At 44.4% G+C, this 19,895-nt stretch overlaps 1 protein-coding gene and 2 long non-coding RNA genes across 13 annotated transcripts in view; 2 read left to right on the top strand and 1 right to left on the bottom strand.

Annotated features, from left to right (window-relative positions):
- LOC308459224 overlaps positions 1–19,895 on the top strand; it is a 300,770-nt gene that overhangs the window by 153,699 nt on the left and 127,176 nt on the right. The gene's annotated exons all lie outside the window — the stretch shown is intronic.
- Positions 1,824–3,376, bottom strand: LOC308459733. Its single transcript, XR_013978300.1, has 2 exons — positions 2,192–3,376; positions 1,824–2,160 (listed from the first exon to the last, which is right to left on the bottom strand). It is a non-coding gene; the product is annotated as an uncharacterized lncRNA (long non-coding RNA).
- ZMYND11 (zinc finger MYND-type containing 11) overlaps positions 17,377–19,895 on the top strand; it is a 102,413-nt gene continuing 99,894 nt past the window's right edge. For 5 of the 11 annotated variants that reach the window (XM_080974105.1, XM_080974106.1, XM_080974101.1 and 2 more), the window contains exon 1: positions 17,379–17,635. The gene's annotated coding sequence lies outside the window, so the exon portion shown is untranslated. Of the gene's footprint in view, positions 17,636–19,895 lie in introns of all 11 variants that reach the window. The other 6 variants (XM_080974099.1, XM_080974095.1, XM_080974102.1 and 3 more) reach the window with 4 other exon arrangements.

Here is a 19,895-nt window from a genome sequence, read left to right on the forward strand (position 1 = left end):
GGAGGAAAGACCTCTTAGCTGACTGACCAGTGGCACTTTTAATGACTACACTTTTGGATGCCTTTTTCTGCAATAGTTCTGGGAGCACTGAGTATTCAGCCCCAGTATCAATCATAAAGTCTATTAAATGGCTCCCTAATTGAATCGTGACCGTGGGCTCCTGGAAGCCTAACTTTATGGAGTCCGGTCGTTCCTAGTCTTGGGTAAAATTCTCCTCTGCCAGTCCAATGAAATTGTCCCTACTCCGTCCTTGTCCAGGTCTCTGATATCTTCCATCTCGGATCATTCCCCGTCCCCGTCCCTGGTTTCTTGGGCCGGAGCCTGGGCCTGGGCCTACTTCTTCCAACCTCAGGGGTTCAGGACACTCCCGCTTCCAATGACCCTCCTTCTTGCAATTCGCACATTGATTCCTTCCCAGTGGTGGATTCCTTCCCCGCCCTCTCCCTCCATTTAAGGGGCGGTAGTCTTGCTTTACTGCTGTGGCCAGCATTACCATCTTTTCCTTCTGCCACTTCTTCTTCTCTTGCTTCTCAGCCTCATCCCTATTCCGATAAACTCGGCGTGCAATGGCCATAATTTGGCTCATCAGCATCCCTTCCCATCCTTCTGATTTCTGAATTTTCTTACGAATGTCAGAAGCGCACTGGGCCACAAATGTAGCAGTAATCATTCTGCTGTTTTCAGGGGCTTCAGGGTCAAAAGGAGTCCATATACGATAGGCTTCCTGCAGCCTCTCTAAAAAGTCTCCTGGACTCTCATTTGGTTTCTGTTCTACTTCTGAGACTTTAGACATATTAGTGGGCTTCTGGCATGCCCTGCGGATACCTTGCACAAGCGTCTGGCGGTAGGTGGTAAGCCTGGCCAGATGAATTGCATTGTTTGGATCCCAATTAGGATCTTCCAAGGGAAAGTTGTCCCGGAGATGATGGTCAACATTTAAAATATTTCCCACTCTGGCCTGCTCACGCAAATATATCTGTGCCTTTTCAATTATGTCTCTCCTTTCCTCAGTGGTGAACAGAGTATTCAGGAGCTGGCGGCAATCTGTCCAAGTAGGACTATGAGTATTTATTATTGAAGTCACCAAGTCCATCATAGCCTGAGGTTTTTCTGCAAAAGATGGGGTGTGTGTTTTCCAATTCATCAGATCCGTAGTTGTGAATGGAATGTACTGGAGGGTCGAAGTTCGAGGTGGCCGTGGTCCGAGTTGCCCGTTAACCAGCACAGGCTCCTCAAGTGCATCAAATACTCTTCTGAGAGGGGCTACTACGTGATCTTTCTCTTCGCTTTGCTCTAGGGGCCTCAAATCATAGGGGATGGTATTTGTCCCAAGGCGTTCTTTTAGCAGCCTTATACGCCTGGCTGTATTGCTTGCTGACCGATTAAGGTCTCCCTGTAACTTCTGTAATAATTCTCTAGGACTTGGATGTACAGGGGTTTGGGGTAGGCAATCAGTTGTTCCACTAAAAGAGACTGTAGATGGAGTTCTACTAGGACTCACAGGTGGAATAACCACTTCTGCTTGGGCTTTATTATAGGCCTCCAATGCCTCCTGAAGATATTTATCATAATCTATCAAGGAATCGAGTTCTGTGACTCCAGCCCCATTATTCGTTCCACTTTCTTGCCTTGGGGTTACAACTGGTGGAGTGTTTGGATTAGGCTCCCTTCGATGTGGAGCATAGGGTGGAGGTGGAAGCACCTCTTCCTCTGGTCCCTCAAAAATGGGTTTGAGTTTATTTGGCAAGATTCCTTTCCTAGCTTCGGCTTTTACAGCCAACAATTTGCATCGTTTGACTTTGCATTCCCTTATCCATGGAGGATTTTTATTTAATGTGCTCAGCCAAGAATCTATATATGAAAATTGTTCTGGGCACCCTCCAGTTTCTTTGGCGATGTTAGACCAAAGTTTGCTTACTAAATTTATATCAAAGGTTCCCTGAGATGGCCATTCAGTATTTTGTTTCGGCCACTCTAATTCACATAACGTTCTCAAGCGTTCTGGCGTCATTTTGACTCCATATGCCCCTGAGAAGGCTTTCTTAAAATTATTTAACATACATTCAAGAGGTGTATTTTCCCCCTTTGAACCCCCAACTCCCATTGTATGGCCCTGTGAAGTATCCACTCAGTCACTCACACACACGCTTCGTGAGATTCCTTGCCCGGGTGAAGTCGCCTTACCGGGAACCGAAGTACTACCCACTCCACACTCAGGTCAGCTACAAATTGTACTTTCTCACACATACAATGCGCTGGATACTTCACCATACTCTACCTCCCAACCTTTCCTTTCCCTACACCAGATCACCATCTGATGTACCCAACCACCTAGCGTACTCAGTTCCCCTTTACTGAGACACAGAAGTTTGATCAAGACTTCTCTTCCTCCCAATTAATTGGAGGGCCAAAAACCCCTTAGTGCACTTACCCTTAGTTGGTTGCCTGTTTATTTCTCTGGTTCCCCCCGGTCCGTCGCCGTCGGTGGGCAGGGTATCAGACAGACGAGACTTCTGCGTTCCCCTGGAAAAAAAACTTCCCAGTGCGCGCTGGGTAAGCAGTGAGTGGTCCTCTCTCTTGTACCCTGCCCAGTAAGGCGAAGGGGCTGCGTTCCAGCAGACCACTTATCCGAGTCACGGCACCATAAAATGTAGCACCCTGCTTGTGGTTAACGCTTAGCTGGAATGAAATATTCAACGCAGCAATAGAGAAATTAAAATAATAATTTATTTGTCAGACAAATAAATGAGAGGCACAGTGGTATATGGTTACCAAGCTCTGGCCTGGTCTCCTGCCATTATGGCCAGCACTTATATTCCCTCAGCCCAGCTCCCTTGCTCCTCCTTTGGCTGCCTCTGTCCAATCAGCCTGGTTGAATTTCCTATTGGCTGATTGCTACAACCAATCCTAAAAGATACACCCATTTCCTATTGCCTTTTATGGGATACAAAAAGCTATATATTCTTCTATCTATAAATGACAAATAAGTAGTCATATATCTTACATTTGTCTCAACAAGGAACCTTAATTACCAGCTCACCTCTTGCCCTCCTTGCCCTATTGCCCTCCAAAACAGATGGTTAATAATTTTAAATTTTTATCTTAAACAGATGTCAGAGATCTTGGGTTCACATTCTCATGCATCATCAATGAAAGATCTCCTTTTTGAAGGTCTTTAAACAAAGGCCTGACAACCATATATCAGGAGTGCTCGATGGCGTCTCCTGTCTGGCAGGGGGCTGGGCTCATTTGCCCCTCTGGTCTCCTACAGCAATATGACTCTATGAAATAAGAATTTAACATTTCTTTCTTTCTAGATCCTTTGCATAATTACATTTAAGCCAGTATATTTCATACATTATCATAGATAGCTTTTTAGAAGAATAAATCTTCTCAAAGTAACAGGAAGGAATCAGTTTACAGCCTCAAAATAAAATAGGAAAAAGCCTCTTTTTCTGTTTACACTTCTCCTTCTCCAGCCAGTTGCTCTTGGCCTTTAACCTTAGAAAGATATGGCTCAAGTTTAATGGTTTTTACTATTTACCAACTCTTAATTATGTAGGGTGGTGTAACCTTGCTCTCAGCTTGTAATTCTCTTTTTACGACTTTGAGAATTGTTTTCTGCTATAAATCAGGGGGCCCCCTTGTCCAGGAGGATAAACATCTTGCCAAAGTACTTAGGCAGCTGGTCTTCTGCCTGGCATAAAAACATTTGAAAATCTTTAAGCTCATTTTAAAATACAGACCCTAATCAAACTATAAGCCTTGATAAAAATGCAGGCTATGATTAGATGCCTCAGCAGAATGCTCCGAGTGTATAATATGTAAATAAACGTAGATTAGTCAAAATGCTGAGCTACTGAGTTCTGTTACGCAAACTGCGAATACTCTGCGGATCCCTAAGTGTACTAATGCCTTTTGGCATCAGTCACTGTGATGTTCGGGCAGAAGAAAGCTTTTGAAGCTCCCAAACAATCGACCAGGAGGGAGAGAACATGCCAGCCGGGGTCCTACACGAGAGTAGGACGCTCCTAACAGGAAGCAGTATATTTTAAGAGCATTTGTTTTGGATACTGTACTTCAATATAGCATAAAACAGCAACAATTCTGGTTCAGCAGCCACTGTATTGTTGAAGTATGCTGCCTCCCAAGGAAACAGGCCAGTGTAACTACCCTCACAACAGTTTTTTTAGAAATTGAACAAGTAAGCTGAAAAAAGATATGGATGCTCCTGAGATGTAATCCTATCTGGTCTAAGACTGCATACACACCATAGATTTAAAGTGTGTTGCTTCCGCAAATAATCGTGGGAACTGTCCACAGTTTATTGTCCACAGAACTACAATTCCCAGAATTCTTTAAAAACTGCAGTTCCCACAATTCTTCGGTGGCTTTAAATGTATGGTGTGTGTAACGGCCTAAGACATGTTGGGCAAGGTGGGGTAATTGGATGGCCGCCACGCCCCCTTGCTATCTCTAAATTGTGCCCCTAATGAATTCAAAACCCCCGCAAAACAGTAATATATCAGAGCTCTGATGAGCTGTAGGCTGGTTGTTGCTAAATGTCTCTTTAAACAGAAAGAAGAGGGAGGGAGACATATTTCTTATCCTAAAGGATTTTCTTCATACCTGATTATCATCACCAATATAACTTCGTATTCTGACATTTCCCTTGTTGTTTATGTTGAAACTTTGATCAGGCTAGCCTGGCTTTAACATAACCCAGATTTGTCAAGAGTACCACTAGGAAACAAATGATTGTTCTCAGTTATTTTTCTTCATATGGGAACCCATTGTAAGCCTAATAATTTACATGTGTATTATAAATATTAACAATGTCAAAACAACCACGAGAGCAGCAGTTACTGGCCTGCTAGTAACACACATGACAAAATGTCTGATTTATAGATAAAGTGGAAAGCCAGGGGGAAACTCCCCTTCTGAAAACTTGGCTTTAAGCCCTCAGTACCCTCATGGACAAATGATTTCCTTTTGCATTCAGTTTGGATATAATATTTTTGCACGTCATGCGAATCACTGAGCAGTAAGAGACTCCAGGAGTTCCACCGCTTACTCAGTTTCCTCAGGATGAAAGTTAGTGAAGACTGTGGTGCCTTTAGCATATATGGTTTTATTTCCACATATACGCAACCTGCCACGGCTGGAGTCAGACTTAATTATCTCCTGTCAGTAGAGAGCTAACAGAGAAACAGCCGAACTGCTGCTCCTCTCCCCAGAAGTGCTTTGGGCTACAACTTTCATCATGACTGGAAATAATAGGAGCTGCACTCCAAAATGTCTAGAAGGCAACAGGTTGGAGGAAACTGATCTAGATAAAGTCTGTTATGAAATAAATCCAAAAGAAACCTTTTATCTTTATCTGGATAATTTTATTAAGTCCACTTATTTTCAGAGTTTACTTTTCTTGCTATCTTTAATGAATATCTTATACCATTTTATGTAAACAGTTTAGAATTTTTTATTTTATTTTATAAAGCAGCACATAAATCTTGCTAAATAGTAATACTAATAAATTCAATGGCAAGCCATCATTTTAAGCTGTGGCTGCCTTGACTGCGCTGCTCAAAATATGGTAAATCCATCAATAAATATTTTGCTCCACGTTGTGAAATGTTTCTGCTCTTGTTTATTGTCGATCTGTTTATTGTCGATTTTCGGCATCTGCGTCTGCACAGACGCGATTTCCGGCGCCGTGGAAGTGAGTCCCTGTGCCGCGCTGCACCAGTTTAGCGCAGCGCGCGAGCGGGTGACTTGATTCAGGGGCGGCTTGTGGGCCAGTCAAACAACATCCGTGTGCCGCTTCTGGCCCATGGGCCTTAGGTTGCTGACCCCTGGCTTAAAACATCCAAATGCCCTGGGCCAGCTCTGCAACTAACATGTAGCTCCCAACAAGCCCATGTTCACCACCACCAATTCAGTCCTGAGAAACATGTTTACACAGACCTTGTTAAAAAAAAATCTTCCTGAGAGATTAAAACGGAAAAACAGTATCTAATTCCGCAGATGCCTTTCCTTTTAGGCTTTCCTACCACCCACTTAAGCAGAAAAGGAATGCATTATTAATGGTAACACCACATAAATTAAAATAAGACAGTTAACATAAAGTGTTACCGCATCTGTAATCTCTAAAATGCCGCGAAATATTTTCCAGTAAACAAAAGCAGGGGGAAGAAGATGATGGCACTTTGCGGAGCTTTCATTGGCGAATGCTGAACATTCTGGAAGAAACCGAATGTACACAGAGTGTGTGTTTGTGAAACAACTGAGTGAATAATGAACTGTACAACCTCCTATCCAACATTTCGTTATATGGGAATTCTATTTGCAGATTGATACATGGGGAGGAATCGCTTACTGTGGGAATATCACGTTATCAGTCTGAGGGGTCAGTCTGGATCACACATGTAGTCCCTTCCAAATCTGTGACCCTGTGTGTCTGGGATTATAATTTACGAGATGAAACATGCTGAACAAGTCAGACTAGTTCTAGGAAATGGCTTCAGGTGGGAAGGGTGCATGCCATTCAATTGCCCCAATAAAATTGGAACGTCCCGTTTTTTAAAAAATTTTTTGCATGAGAGCATGGCGCCCAAAACATATGTTTTGGGGCACTGCAATCTCACACAGTGCCTCCAAACACACTTTTTGGCACTGTGCTCTCATGTAAGAGCACGGTCCTGAGAAAAACGCGTCTTCCGGGGTCACATTGTCGCATGGGTCATGTGACTTGCATGGAAGCATGGCCCCGTAAGATGCGCATCCCACATGCTGGTGGGCTTGAGGGTGATGTCGCGCTCCAGTTCTGCTTCTGGGCTTCCCATAGGCATCTAGTTTGTCCCAGGAATGAAGAAGATACAGAACGAAATGAGCCACTAGCCAAATGCAGTGGGGTTCTTCTTATGTTCAGATGGAGAAATTCAGCTGCTATGTTCCTAAACGCTTTAGTCTTTGCTTGTAGGAAAAGTACTCCAATACTTGGATCACTTTGGTTGCTATTTACTGCACCTTTCCAGCGATACAGCTTCCTTTTTGAGATGGGGTAACTGAAACAATACACAAATACCAAGCTGTGTCGGTGGATTTTGATGGCCACAGTTTTTATTTGCAGTCCCTATCTGTGGCCCTGTGGTCTAAACCACAGAGCCTAGGGCTTGCCAATTGGAAGGTTGGCGGTTCGAATCCCTGCAACCAGGTGAGCTCCCGTTGTTCGGTTCCTGCTCTTGCCAACCTAGCAGTTCAAAAGCATGCAGTGCAAGTAGATAAATAGGTACCACTCCGGCGGGAAGGGAAACGGCGTTTCCGTGTGCTGCTCTGGTTCGCCAGAGGTGGCTTAGTCATGCTGGCCATGGATGCTATACGCTGGCTCCCTCGGCCAGTAAAGCGAGATGAGCACTGCAAGCCCAGAGTCATCCATGACTGGACTTAAGTCAAGGGTCCCTTTGCCTTTACCGATCCTAATAATCTCTGGCATCAAATTTGGCTGTGCAGTCACAGCTGCTGCATGCTGAGTTGATGTTTCACACCGAGCACAGCTCCATATCCCTTTTTTGGTTAGTCACTGCTAGTTCAGACTCCTGTACAGCAAAGAACATCAGTGAAGGAGGAACAAAGTTATCAAAATTTCCTTTATGCTCAGCTCCAGAATCTTTACTTACAGTGCCACCTTAAGATTTAAGATGGTAAAACAGCTGCAGTCTGAGGGGGAAATATCACACACAGTGCCCTCCATGCTTGCTGCTTTCAAATGAAATTAGATCTGATATATAATGCAACTGTTATGGCAGTATTGAGATAACTGCACTGATGCAAAATATTTCTATATGCTGCTGTTATGGCACATAAATCTTGATGTCAATGTATCTGTTCACTGGAGTCAAACTTAGCAAGCTTTAGGCATCAGGCAAAAATTGTTCTGTTTTCCCCATGCTTTAAACGATTTTCAAGTTTGGCTATTCAGAAGCTTGCAGTTGCTGGAAAATTGTGTTTTTTATTTAACTGTTTTTCATTGCTCTTTCAATTTATGCTCTAATAGCCTTTAAAATGTTTTATTGAAAGGCAGGATTTTTTAAATAAATAAATATACTAATAGATGAATGTGTGTAGTTGCTTCTGCTTGGTTAGTGCTGACCCATGGCAGGGCCTTTTCAGTGGTGGCTCCCTGGTTGTGGAATGTCCTTGTTAGTGAGGTGTGCATGTCTCCATCATTCTTAACTTTCAGGAGGAATTTGAAAACATTCCCGTTTACCCAGCCATTGGGTGGCTGAAGAATACTGTTCCTGGCAACTTCAAAATCACTGGGTGGAAGTATGTTTTTAACTGTAATTGTTTTTAGAATGATTTAATTTGTTTTAGAATGTTTTGCTTTGTTGTTGTTGTTGTTGTTGTTTATTTTTCCATCTGTTTGCTGCCCTGGACCCCTTAGGGAGGAATGGTGGGATATCAGTTCAAGTAACTACAACAACAGCAATGTGGTGTAGTGCCAGCGTGGTGTAGTGGTTAAGAGCGGTAGACTCGTGATCTGGTGAACCGGGTTCGCTTCCCTGCTCTTCCACATGCAGCTGCTGGGTGACCTTGGGCCAGTCACACTTCTCTGAAGCCTCTCAGCCCCACTCACCTCACAGAGTGTTTGCTGTGGGGGAGGAAGGGAAAGGAGAATGTTAGCCGCTTTGAGACTCCTTTGGGTAGTGATAAAGCGGGATATCAAATCCAAATCCAATGTAGGTTGACCATGATGCTTGAAACAATCGCATGGTCATATAAAGAAGAATTGAGGAACCTCAGGCAGGGGGCGCTAAGTGTGGCCCTCTAGACATCTCTATCCAGACCGTATGATTCTCCCCAGGCCATGCCCCCATACCAGCCCTGTTTTGCACCGCAGGTGTTTTGGTTTGGCTGGAACGTGCCCTTAAATTGTGATAATGCTTACCTGGATGAAGGATGAAGAGATAGTGTGTGGATGTTGAAACCTCTGACTTTTGCAGGGCTGGAATGTAGCCTATTGTATAAAGGTAAGAATCTCATCTGTTGCTGGTGGGTGTACTTTTGCCTCTGGTTCCACCCATATTTTGCTTCTGGTCTTCCCCATTGCCAGCACGCAGTCTCTGAAAAGTTGAGCATTAGGGAATGCAATCCTCAGGCTGAATTCCCACCCCACCCCACCCCACCTCTCATATGAGGTTGGACCATATATTGATGTAAATGAGAAGAAGAAGAGTTTGGATTTGATATCCCGCTTTATCACTACCCGAAGGACTCTCAAAGCGGCTAACATTCTCCTTTCCCTTCCTCCCCCACAACAAACACTCTGTGAGGTGAGTAGGGCTGAGAGACTTCAGAGAAGTGTGACTAGCCCAAGGTCACCCAGCAGCTGCAGGTGGAGGAGCGGGGAAGCGAACCCGGTTCCCCAGATTACGAGTCCACTGCTCTAACCACTACACCACACTACACCACAATGAGAGACCCATTGCTTGCTGGTGCACTTCTGTTGTTGTGCCTACAAATCCATACTTAAGCTCAAGACCACAATCCCTGTACCAAAGAGAAAAGAGGAAACTCTGACCCTCACCAGGCAACTTTAAAATGTCTGTTGGGGCTGCTGAGTTAATAAGGATTGCCGCTTGTTTTTAAACACAAGATGGTGGTGAAACAGTTAAAAGCATTATCATTTCAGCATGTAAATTATCAGCTCAAACAGAGCTAATATGATATCACATCCTATCTCAACACCTTCTTAATTTGGACTGCGGTGCCTGTGCCAGCATTTTAACAATTCCAGGAAGAGTTATAAAACATATTCACTAGTTCATAACTGTACAGAAATTCATGCAGAAAATGCTATGATGAATAACAGGGCCCACAGGCATGTCAAGCTACACATTGGCCTGGATTTATATTTAGCTTAAATTACCAAGATCCGGGGCTCTGGAGTGGTGGGGCTATTCCAGTTGGAATCAATAAATCTTTCCTAACGTAGGTTCAAAAACATATAAATCATGTGTGCTGCACTCATTCTGAACTGGATTGGGCAACCTGATCTTACTCCATCTTGAAATGAATAAGAGCTTGCAGACTTTGCAGGTGGTTAAAAATGAAAGCACGCAAAATGAACTACATTGCAACTTCTTCTTCTACCTAACTCTAATTCTTCCCAAAATAAGTGCTGCTGCTGTTGTTGTTCTTAATTAAATTTGTATATCACTCTCCACCCAAAGATCGCAGGATGGTTTGCAACGTAAAAATACAAAAACGAGAACACAAAATACATAACAAAACAAAACTCAAGCTCTCCCCTCCCACAAACACCTTTTAAGATTGTTAATCAGCCAAAGGCCTAGTTGTAGAGAAACGTTTATGCCTGGCACATAAAGTAGCAAAACAAGTGACTGCATAGCATAATACTCCATGGAGAATGGGCCTATCTATTAACCATGACGGCTAAATTGTTCAGAGGCCACTGAATACCAGCTGCAAGCAGTCAAGGGCTTTGGGAGGAACAGCATCTTCATATCTGTAGGAAATGAACAAACATGCCAATTCTTACATTCCTTCTCTTCTTTGTCCACTTATTTCCCACTAGAGAGTGCTATGAAAGCCCTTCTTTCCCTTGAGTTGTTAAGATTGTCTGGACAGAGGAACTGATGGCGAATGCCTCAATCATGGGTAGGCAAACTAAGGCCCGGGGGCCGGATCCAGCCCAATCGCCTTCTAAATCTGGTGCATGGACGGTCCAGGAATCAGCATGCTTTTACATGAGTAGAACATGTCCTTTTATTTAAAATGCATCTCTGGGTTATTTGTGGGGCCTGCCTGCCTGGTGTTTTTACATGAGTAGAATGTGCCCTTTTATTTAAAATGCACCTCTGGGTTATTTGTGGGGCATAGGAATTCGTTCATTTTTTTCCTTCAAAATATAGTCCAGCCCCCCACAAGGTCTGAGGGACATTGGACTGGCCCCCTGCTGAAAAAGTTTGCTGACCCCTGGCCTTAATCATCCTAGCACTTATCAGTTCTTAATAGTACTTTTCATAGGGAGATTGGCTGATTACTTTCAGTAGCGGACCTTCTACATCAGTTCCAAAGTGGACAGTACTGCCCCGGGGGGGGGGATTACCTAGGTGGGTGCCAAGAAGCAAGTGGGGAGCAGGGCAGCACTGGAGGCGTAAACGACTATCAGACTTTGAAAAGCTGGTATCACTGGATCAAGTCCATCAGTGTTGTTGAATTAATTAAACTAAATAGTTTTAACTGGGTTTTGAATAAATGTGCCATTATTGTGTCCTTATCTTCCTTAGTGGGCCATGAAAACCATTATCTGAAGGTTCCACTGGGAGTGAGTCCAACAGGGCCAAGGCAGGACACAAGGCAAGGACAGGTGCAGGATCTAGCATACAGCAACGTTGCTCCCGCAACCTGGGGCGGAGTCCGACAGCCTTTTATTTTTGTCGGGGGTAATGGCCGGTCCTGATCCCCCCGGCGACTCACCTCCCTGTTTTGCCTGAAGACAAGCACTCCTCCTGTGAGTACTCAGGTCTCTCCTTCTCTCAGACCTTAGTCTCTGCAGCTCAGGCGACATCGGTGGGTTACTAGACCCAGGGGCTGCTTCAGCCTCCCCTGACCAAACCGGTAGTGGAGCAGCTGTAAGTGATTGCCCAGCTGAAGGCAACGAGGTAATCCCCGCATCTGGAACCAGGGCAGGCTCAGGCCCCTGACTCAGCCCAGCTGGTGTTTGTTGCAGGGGAACCTGTGCAGACTGGGACTCTTCAGGATCAGGCCCCAGACTTGGTTCAGATGATGCCTGAGGCAAAGGATCCAGTGCAGACTGAGTCTCCTCTGGTTCCGAGTCTGAGGCCGAGTCCCAGACCATCACACCAGCTACCTACCTCCTGCCTTTCAAGTCAAATGATTTCCAAGGAGTCAGGAACGTTATCCATCCTTTTGTCTCTCTCAAGTATGGAAAGGTCATTGTGCCCTGCCTCTCAGCTCTGTGGCCCCGGGGCAACAGGCCTGTTCTGGCACATAGCAGGGAATCAAGCTTCCCGTGGTTGCTTGTTCTTCGGCCAAAGACAGCCCATGGGCAACATTTGCAAACCAAATATGTTGTGGGCACCTTACACACAGCACAATCAAGCACATATGGAACCCCATTCTATCAGCTGTAACGAAATGCTTTCAAGCCTAATTTTGGCAGGGTGGAAGTGGTGAGGGCCTGTATGCCTACAGGTGACACACTGGTGACCTTAGTTTTAAAACACTTTATATGTTGCATTTTTATCCACCTTGTTCTACAAGGAGCGCAAGGTGGCATAAATCTTTCCCTCCTTGTCATTTAACCCCCCACAACAACCCTGTGAGGTAGGATAGGCTGAGAGGCAGGGACTGACTGAAGGTCACCTAGTGGGTTTATGGCCAAGTGGGGATTTGAACCCTGGTTTCCCAGGTCCTCGCTTAACAGTCTAACCACTACACCACTCTGGCAAAGCATATATTATTATGCTTTAAAGGTAAAGGTAAAGGGACCCCTGACTATTAGGTCCAGTCATGGCCGACTCTGGGGTTGCGGCGCTCATCTCGCTTTATTGGCCGAGGAAGCCGGCGTACAGCTTCCGGGTCATGTGGCCAGCATGACTAAGCCGCTTCTGGCGAACCAGAGCAACACACAGAAACACCGTTTACCTTCCTGCCGGAGCGGTACCTATTTATCTACTTGCACTTTGACACGCTTTCGAACTGCTAGGTTGGCAGGAGCAGGGACCGAGCAACGGGAGCTCACCCCCTCACAGGGATTCGAACTACCGACCTTCTGATTGGCAAGTCCTAGGCTCTGTGGTTTAACCCACAGCGCCACCCGCATCCCTATTATTATGCTTTAGGAAAGATTTAATTTATCTGCAACTCGTTGCACCATGGAAGAGCTCTGCAAATGCCACACTGCTGTTGCTGTTATATTTGTGAATGGCAGCGGTTCCTTGTGATGTGCTGCAAACTGGCTTCAAAGCCCTGTGATGTGTTATTGCAAACTGGCTTCAAAGCCGTTCTAGGCTTCAAAAGTGGTTTGTGAAATAGCAGAGAAATAAAACCAAGCTCCTCACCCGGATTCAGCCCTGCACATTTCTGAGGCAGGGTCCAAAGTAGTAAAATAGCAGGAAACGTAGTATCCCATGAACGGATAGATTTGACTATGGGAGGTCTTAATAGAAATGACTGTGCTACTGTATTTGTGTTCAGCTTTGCTCTGAAGGCTCTGAAGTTTCAGGAGATTAATAGTACAAAGTCTGGAATACCTCCAAGTCAACTTCTGACTGGTTTACATCATGCCCCGTTCATGAGCACAGCGTGATCCTGTGGAACGAAGTCAGCCATGAAGTAGGTTAATCAGTAAAGGAGTAGGTCTCCAAACCGGGATTTTATGCTAACCTCACAAAACGGAATTTGGTGCCGAAGCTTCTCTCTGCTGGGTACCTATTTGAAAATAACAGTTTGAATCAGGCGTGACTCCCCTTATAATAATAACTGTAAACAACAGCACAATAACAGCGGAAAGAGGTGCTTTTATTCCGAGGGGAAGCGAAGAGACCCTCTGAGCAAATTGCTGAAATAGTGCAAACAGTAACAGCTCAATTTTTGAAAGTGAGCTGAATGAGGTTTAAATGAACTTTTATGTCTGGCCATTACAGAAACTGTGTATATCAATCAAGGCAAAAACTTTAGGAAAATAATATGTACGGTAAAGGAAACATGAGGGAATGTGGTGCTTCCTGTAGTCTTATGCTGTTATAGTTTGTTGAAGAAAATCCCAAGCAGGGCTGAGTAAATGTGTCAGTTTTGGTTTCCTCTCAGTTTCTTGCTTTTCAGATCTCCACTTTTCCATGAAGTTGTTACAGAGGCACTGTGGATGGAGCCTTGTGAGAGGGGCAGGCACATGGATAAAATATAGGCAGCAGGGCTGGCCCATCCGCGAGGCAAGGTGAGGCAACTGCCTCAGGGGGCAGGACCCATAGGGGTAGCAGATCTGGCCTCTAAGGAATGCATCATCTGCTACTACTGCCACTGCTGTGGTGGCAGCAAGAGCTGTGGCATGCTCCTTGGAGGCTGGGTTTTCCATCTCGAGAGCCCCTCGCCGCATAGCACCTTGCCTTGTTTGCATTGCAGCATGGAAAGTCCGAACTGTGACATTTTGCCCAGATGCACTATGTCAGTTTGTTCCGCAGGACGCTATTTTTAAGAAGTGAAAAATGGGTTGCTTGTTTATTTAGGAAATTTCTGTACAGTGGTACCTCGGGTTACATATGCTTCACGTTACATACGCTTCAGGTTACAGACTCTGCTAACCCAGAAATAGTACCTCGGGTTAAGAACTTTGCTTCAGGATGAGAACAGAAATCGTGCTCCGGCGGCACGGCAGCAGCAGGAGGCCCCATTAGCTAAAGTGGTGCTTTAGGTTAAGAGCAGTTTCAGGTTAAGAACGGACCTCTGGAACAAGTTAAGTACTTAACCCAAGGTACCACTGTACTTCTCTTCATAGAATCCATCCCAGACTGGTTCGCAAATTAAGCTAAAATTACAATAGCGGCAAAATAATCCCGCGGCAGAGTAAGAAAGAACAAACGCCTTTCCAGTGCCTCATTTTGGGGCCATTCAATTACCGGTAACTGAAATGGATGTGAGAATAAAAACATCTTAACCTGGAAGCTAAATGGTTACAAGCTGGGTACCACTGGGGAGGATGTTCCACAACTGGGGTTTTATGGATGAAAATGTCCTCTTCCTAGTTTTCAACCACTTAACCGCAAATGATGGCAGCGTTGTGGAAGATCTCAACACCTGAGAAGATTGGTATTGGAGAAGGCTGTCTATAAGGTACCTAGGTCCCAAGCCAGGAAGGATAGTTTAAAAGCAGCACCTAGAAACTGAACTCAGAAGCAAATTGATAACTGGTGTAGATTTCTCAAGACCGTCAAGATATGGAAACCGTGCGCCATCCCAGGTAATATCCTGGCTGCAGTATTTTGAAGTACTGTAATCAAAGCTTCTAAAGCATCTTCAAGATTGAACCCAGACAATTTTAGTTAATCTTAAATATATTTAGTGGAAACAAGCCAGCTTCAAAGCACAGTTTATGAAGCTAGCTTGTTTTTGCTAACAATAGCTAAATTTAAGCATAGTTTAGGGTATGGACAACACACCATGAAGAAAATTCTGGTCTCTTCCTGCAGCTGCATTGACAGATGAGAGGGGAAAGGAGAGCAAGTGAGGTTCACAGCCACCCAATTACAAGCATACATGTATGTTAACTTCCTCAAAGGAAGAAACATCTTAAACTTTGAAACCTTTGTACGTTGGGAATCAATAAACTTGAGATGTATTTTTAAAATGTGGTTACATTATTACAACATATTATTTTCACTAATGAGCCGATCCTGATTTTGAATTAGCAATGAAGCTGTATATGGGATTTTTCCCTGAGATTTTCTGGAATGCAGGACCACTACATAAATTCATATACGACATGCAATAAGTAACAATGAGAGAATAATTGTTACAAGATGTTCGAGAACTGAGTATGGCTCCAAACATCTTTCCTAAGAACTGTATGGGCAAAATTAAACCTATAAATTAAAGACATTAAACTCAATTAAATCAATCTCTCTGTGCATCGTTTTAAAAATAGATTGTGTCTGGAGTGCCAATTTGACTTTTACGTTCCAAGTTCAAAAAATGCTTCAGTACAGAAATACTTTTTTTTCTTAAAACTTTCAACAAAAAATGGAAATTGTCAATCATTGTTTGGGAACTGTGGTGAATTGGATGAGGGGCAATAAACTGAGCTTGCACCCTGGGAAGATGAACGGTGGGTTGGTACTTACTGTGTCCAGGAAAAATTGGCCAGTTGTATTGCATCCTTGTAAACCGCCTAGAGATTATTACAGGCAAGCAGTAATGTATATAAATTGGGTAAATAAACAAATTTCCTCATTTTCCCCCAAACCATTTGAATTCTATGGATTCCAAATTGTAATACAGGCGATTCTCAACTTAAATATTTTTTTTCCAGGATGCTCACCCCTTTTCTGCCAAGCATGTAAAGTTGAATGGATGCATAAGTTAAATGTGCATAAGTTGTGAGTTACTTGTACAATAAAATATTATAGATGAGAAATAAAATAAATAAAAGGAAATGAATGCACCAATTAAAATATGATTAAAAATTGTACAATTACAATTGCCAGAACAGGCAGAATAGTGTTCTGTAACACCCCAAGCATTTTTCAGGTGGTCTATGAGGAAAAATGTTTGGGAACCATTGACTTAGAGAAACCCAATTCCTATAGTTTTTGTAATTATTATTATTAATTAAATTTCTATACTGCCCTTCATCTGAGGATCATAGGGCAGTTTACACAAAAATACGTAACTTAGTTACAAACAAAAACCTCCCTCCATAAAAGCAATAGTTGTCTGCATTTCTCACACGTATAATTAGAATTTGATTTTTAGACCGGCTGTAATACGTTTCAATTACTACTAGCCCTTTGTTAACACCATTCACAAGAAAGGCTTGGCATTCATTTTTAGTTAATGTGTGAAAACATCCTCAAGTGAATTGATTGGTAGATAACATTTGCCACCTTACAATCAGGCACCTTGCGGATTATCCTGCCATGTTTGTGGCTCAAAATGCACTGGATTATTAAGGGACTTATTCTGATTAAAGCATAATCATGATCAGATGAATTACATAATGTTAAATCGTCATCGTTAATTAAGTTTACAGACCTAGACAAGAGGCTACTAACGCCTGATGGTTATTTTAGCATTTTGTCACTGTCAGTTGTAGGGATGGGAAGCAAAACATGCTGAACCCACCAATAAAATAATCCACGTTATATATATATATATATATATATATATATATATATAAAATAACACACATATATATTATAACACACACTGGCATTTGATGCCTGCAGAAACCCCTTGATCTCAAATATATTTCTGAAAAATATCAAATATATTTCTGAAAAGGCTGCATTTATTCATTTTCCCTTCTCCTCTCCCTCCCACTCCCCCCAAAACACCTCTTTTAATTTATGATGGACAAAGAACTCCAAAAAAGAAGAGAGTGGACCATGCGCAAAAAATTACGCACGCCTTGGCAACCTCCTAATTTTGTGAGATGAGAGCGTATATATCATGGCTTTTTTTCTTTTTTCTTTTCAATAGTTAGGAGAACCAGTGCTCTTGAATTGCTCTCTCTCCCTTTAACCCGGCATAATAAAGCGAGGGGCGGAAAGAAAAAGAAGCCAACGGCAACTCCACCCGACGCCGCTAGAGTTCTCCTTCTCCCAAAGATCCGCGGCTTCGTTCTTTTAAACCCTGTTTACCCCCAGAAAGCTGGAAGTGTGGACAGACAGGGAGAGAAGAGAGAGAGAAAAATTCAGACACAATAAAACTCCGATGGGGGGAAGAAATATGTAGGAGGAGGAGGAGAGGAGGAAGGAGGCAGCAGCCTTGGGGGAAGAGAGGATTGAAAAGTTTCGCCTGGGTTAACTTCTCCTCTTCTTCTCCTTCCCTCTCCTTTTGCAGCCACAGAAAGAGCAGCAGCCCAGAGCACAAGGTGAGAGAGACGCTCTTCGGTCTGGGGAGGAGGAGGAGGAGAGCAAAGGGGGGCGATTGTGGGGGGAGAGAGCGAGAAAGAGAGGCACGACTTTGAAATTTACAGCCCTGTGGGAGAGATTAGGATGTGCGCCTTTCTGGGAGAGATTAGGGTGGGTGGCTGGGTTAGGGAGGCGAGGGGAAGGCGGCGTCTCCGGCGTCTTCTTTTTTCTTTTTAAATATATGATGGAGGATTATAAACATGGCGCCTTAAAAAAAGAGAGAGAGAACGAGAGAGAAAGAAACCTCTACAAAACCATGTACACACCCGAGCCCACAAGAGGAAAGGGGTTTGCTTTTATTTTTTTTTGTAATGGGGGGAGGTTGAGCCTGCGTAACATGCCCCTTTCTGTAGGTATATGTGTGTGCAATGCACAGATGAGATACACGCAGCACATATAAGGTCTCAAATGCGTGTGCGTGGAGATCGCGGCTGCAAATAATAATAACAACAATAATAATAATTGGTGGCGCCCATTGGTTTGGTATTTTTCGTCTTCTCTTCTTCCCTGAATTGTGTTTGGTTTTTTTTTGTCGTGCAAAACAAGAATACGGGGCGGGAATGCATTGGTCGCTGATTTTATCATCCATAACAATTCTCTCTATCCCCCACCCCAACACACCCTGTTGGGGTCTTAACGATTTTATGGGGGTTTTCTAGCCGGTATTAAAAAGTTGCATCTGCTGTACCTGCGGGTAAGGTGGGGAAGGGGCTTCGCGGGGCAGAGGCGGAGAGTCTGGGAGAGGAAAAAAGGTGTGCGCGCGTGTGAGACAAGCGGGGAGCGGCGGCGGCGAGGGTGGTGGGAATTACTTTCCGGTTGCGGCCTGCCCAGAACCGTGGAGCCGGGGCCTCGAGTGGCTGGGCACGCCGGGCAAGGCGCAACCCTCCCCGGCCGCAACCTTTCTCCCCTTCCCCTCCCCTGCGCGGTTGGGCCTCCCAGACGGAAGACGCCTGTTTGCTTCCCTGCGCGTCCCTCCCTCCTCTCCCATCTCGCCTGGCTGTGGCTGCTTTTGGAGGCAGGTTTGGACCGAGTTAATGGTAGGGGTTGGGTGGGGTGGGAAGAAGAAGGGGAAGCTTTCCCCATAGGGAAAGTCAAGGTGGGAGGAGACGGGGCTGCTTGAACGCCCTCCTGCCCCACAACACCGGGGGAAGCGGGGAGGCGCCTACCCACGCCCACTTCCCCCCTCCCCAAAAAAGAAAGGTGAGGGGAGACGGTGGGTTGGGTTTCTTTGCCTGGCCCTCCTTGGTGAGGAATAATAGGGCAGGTTTTACCCTTCAAACAGGAAAAGGGTGGGAAGGTTATGCTCATTGTTATTGGGGGTGGACAAGGCTTAAGAATAGCTGACCCCCTCCCCCCAAAAAGACCTTCCCCCTGTGGGGTAAGGCCGTGCATGAGGGTTATTTTGGGTGAAACTGACGCTCCCCGTATAGGAAAGGTTGATGCAGGAATGCCCTGCTTTGTCAGGCCTACAGGATGTGGGTGTTTGCCAAAAAGAGAGGGAGATAAATGCACAGGTTATTACTTGATTTCCCTCCCCAAAAGGTTTTTTTTTTTAAAAAAAAACCCACAAAAATATAAAGGTTAATGGCAGTGCTATTTTTCTAGAAAGCAAGGTGCTGGAACTCGCCATGAACACCTCCCTTGTTCTCTAGAATGGCAGTGTTGCCAGAACTGAGTTCTGGCGAGTTCTGGCTGAAAAAAAAAGCCCTGGTTAATGGGTACATATTCAGGAGAACATAATGTTCATAAGTTATGACTTCTTAAGGCTACTGGTGTCCTCGCTGCAAGGGTTCTAAAGGAGTGTTTGAAGCTCAAATGGGGATTTCCCTCACCCTTTCAATCAAGTTTTGATGGATTCTGAACCGAGTTGTTTAACTGGTTGCTTCATGTTAACATGGTGTACATCCCTTTTAATGGATGAAGGATTGTTTCTGGTCTACTGGAGTTCTTCACTGCTTTTTATTCCAAATTAATGTAGTGTAGGTCTTCTTCAAGGCTGCTGGTTTGCGTAACTTGGTGGCTGGGGTTTGTCCCTGTTGCACAAAACATAAGCATGCAAAGGCTTCCCCGATGTGTTGCAAGGATAAGGTTGTGCCATCAACACAGGAAGGGGGAATTTTAGACTGTGGGGCAAAATGTGGCCCTCCAGGCCTCTCTGTCAGGCCCTCAGGACTATCCCTAGGCCACACCTCTCTACAACCTTGCTCTGCCTGCCTAGAA

This window comes from Podarcis pityusensis, assembly GCF_964106645.2.
Source record: "Podarcis pityusensis genome assembly, chromosome: 12".
NCBI lineage: Eukaryota > Metazoa > Chordata > Lepidosauria > Squamata > Lacertidae > Podarcis > Podarcis pityusensis.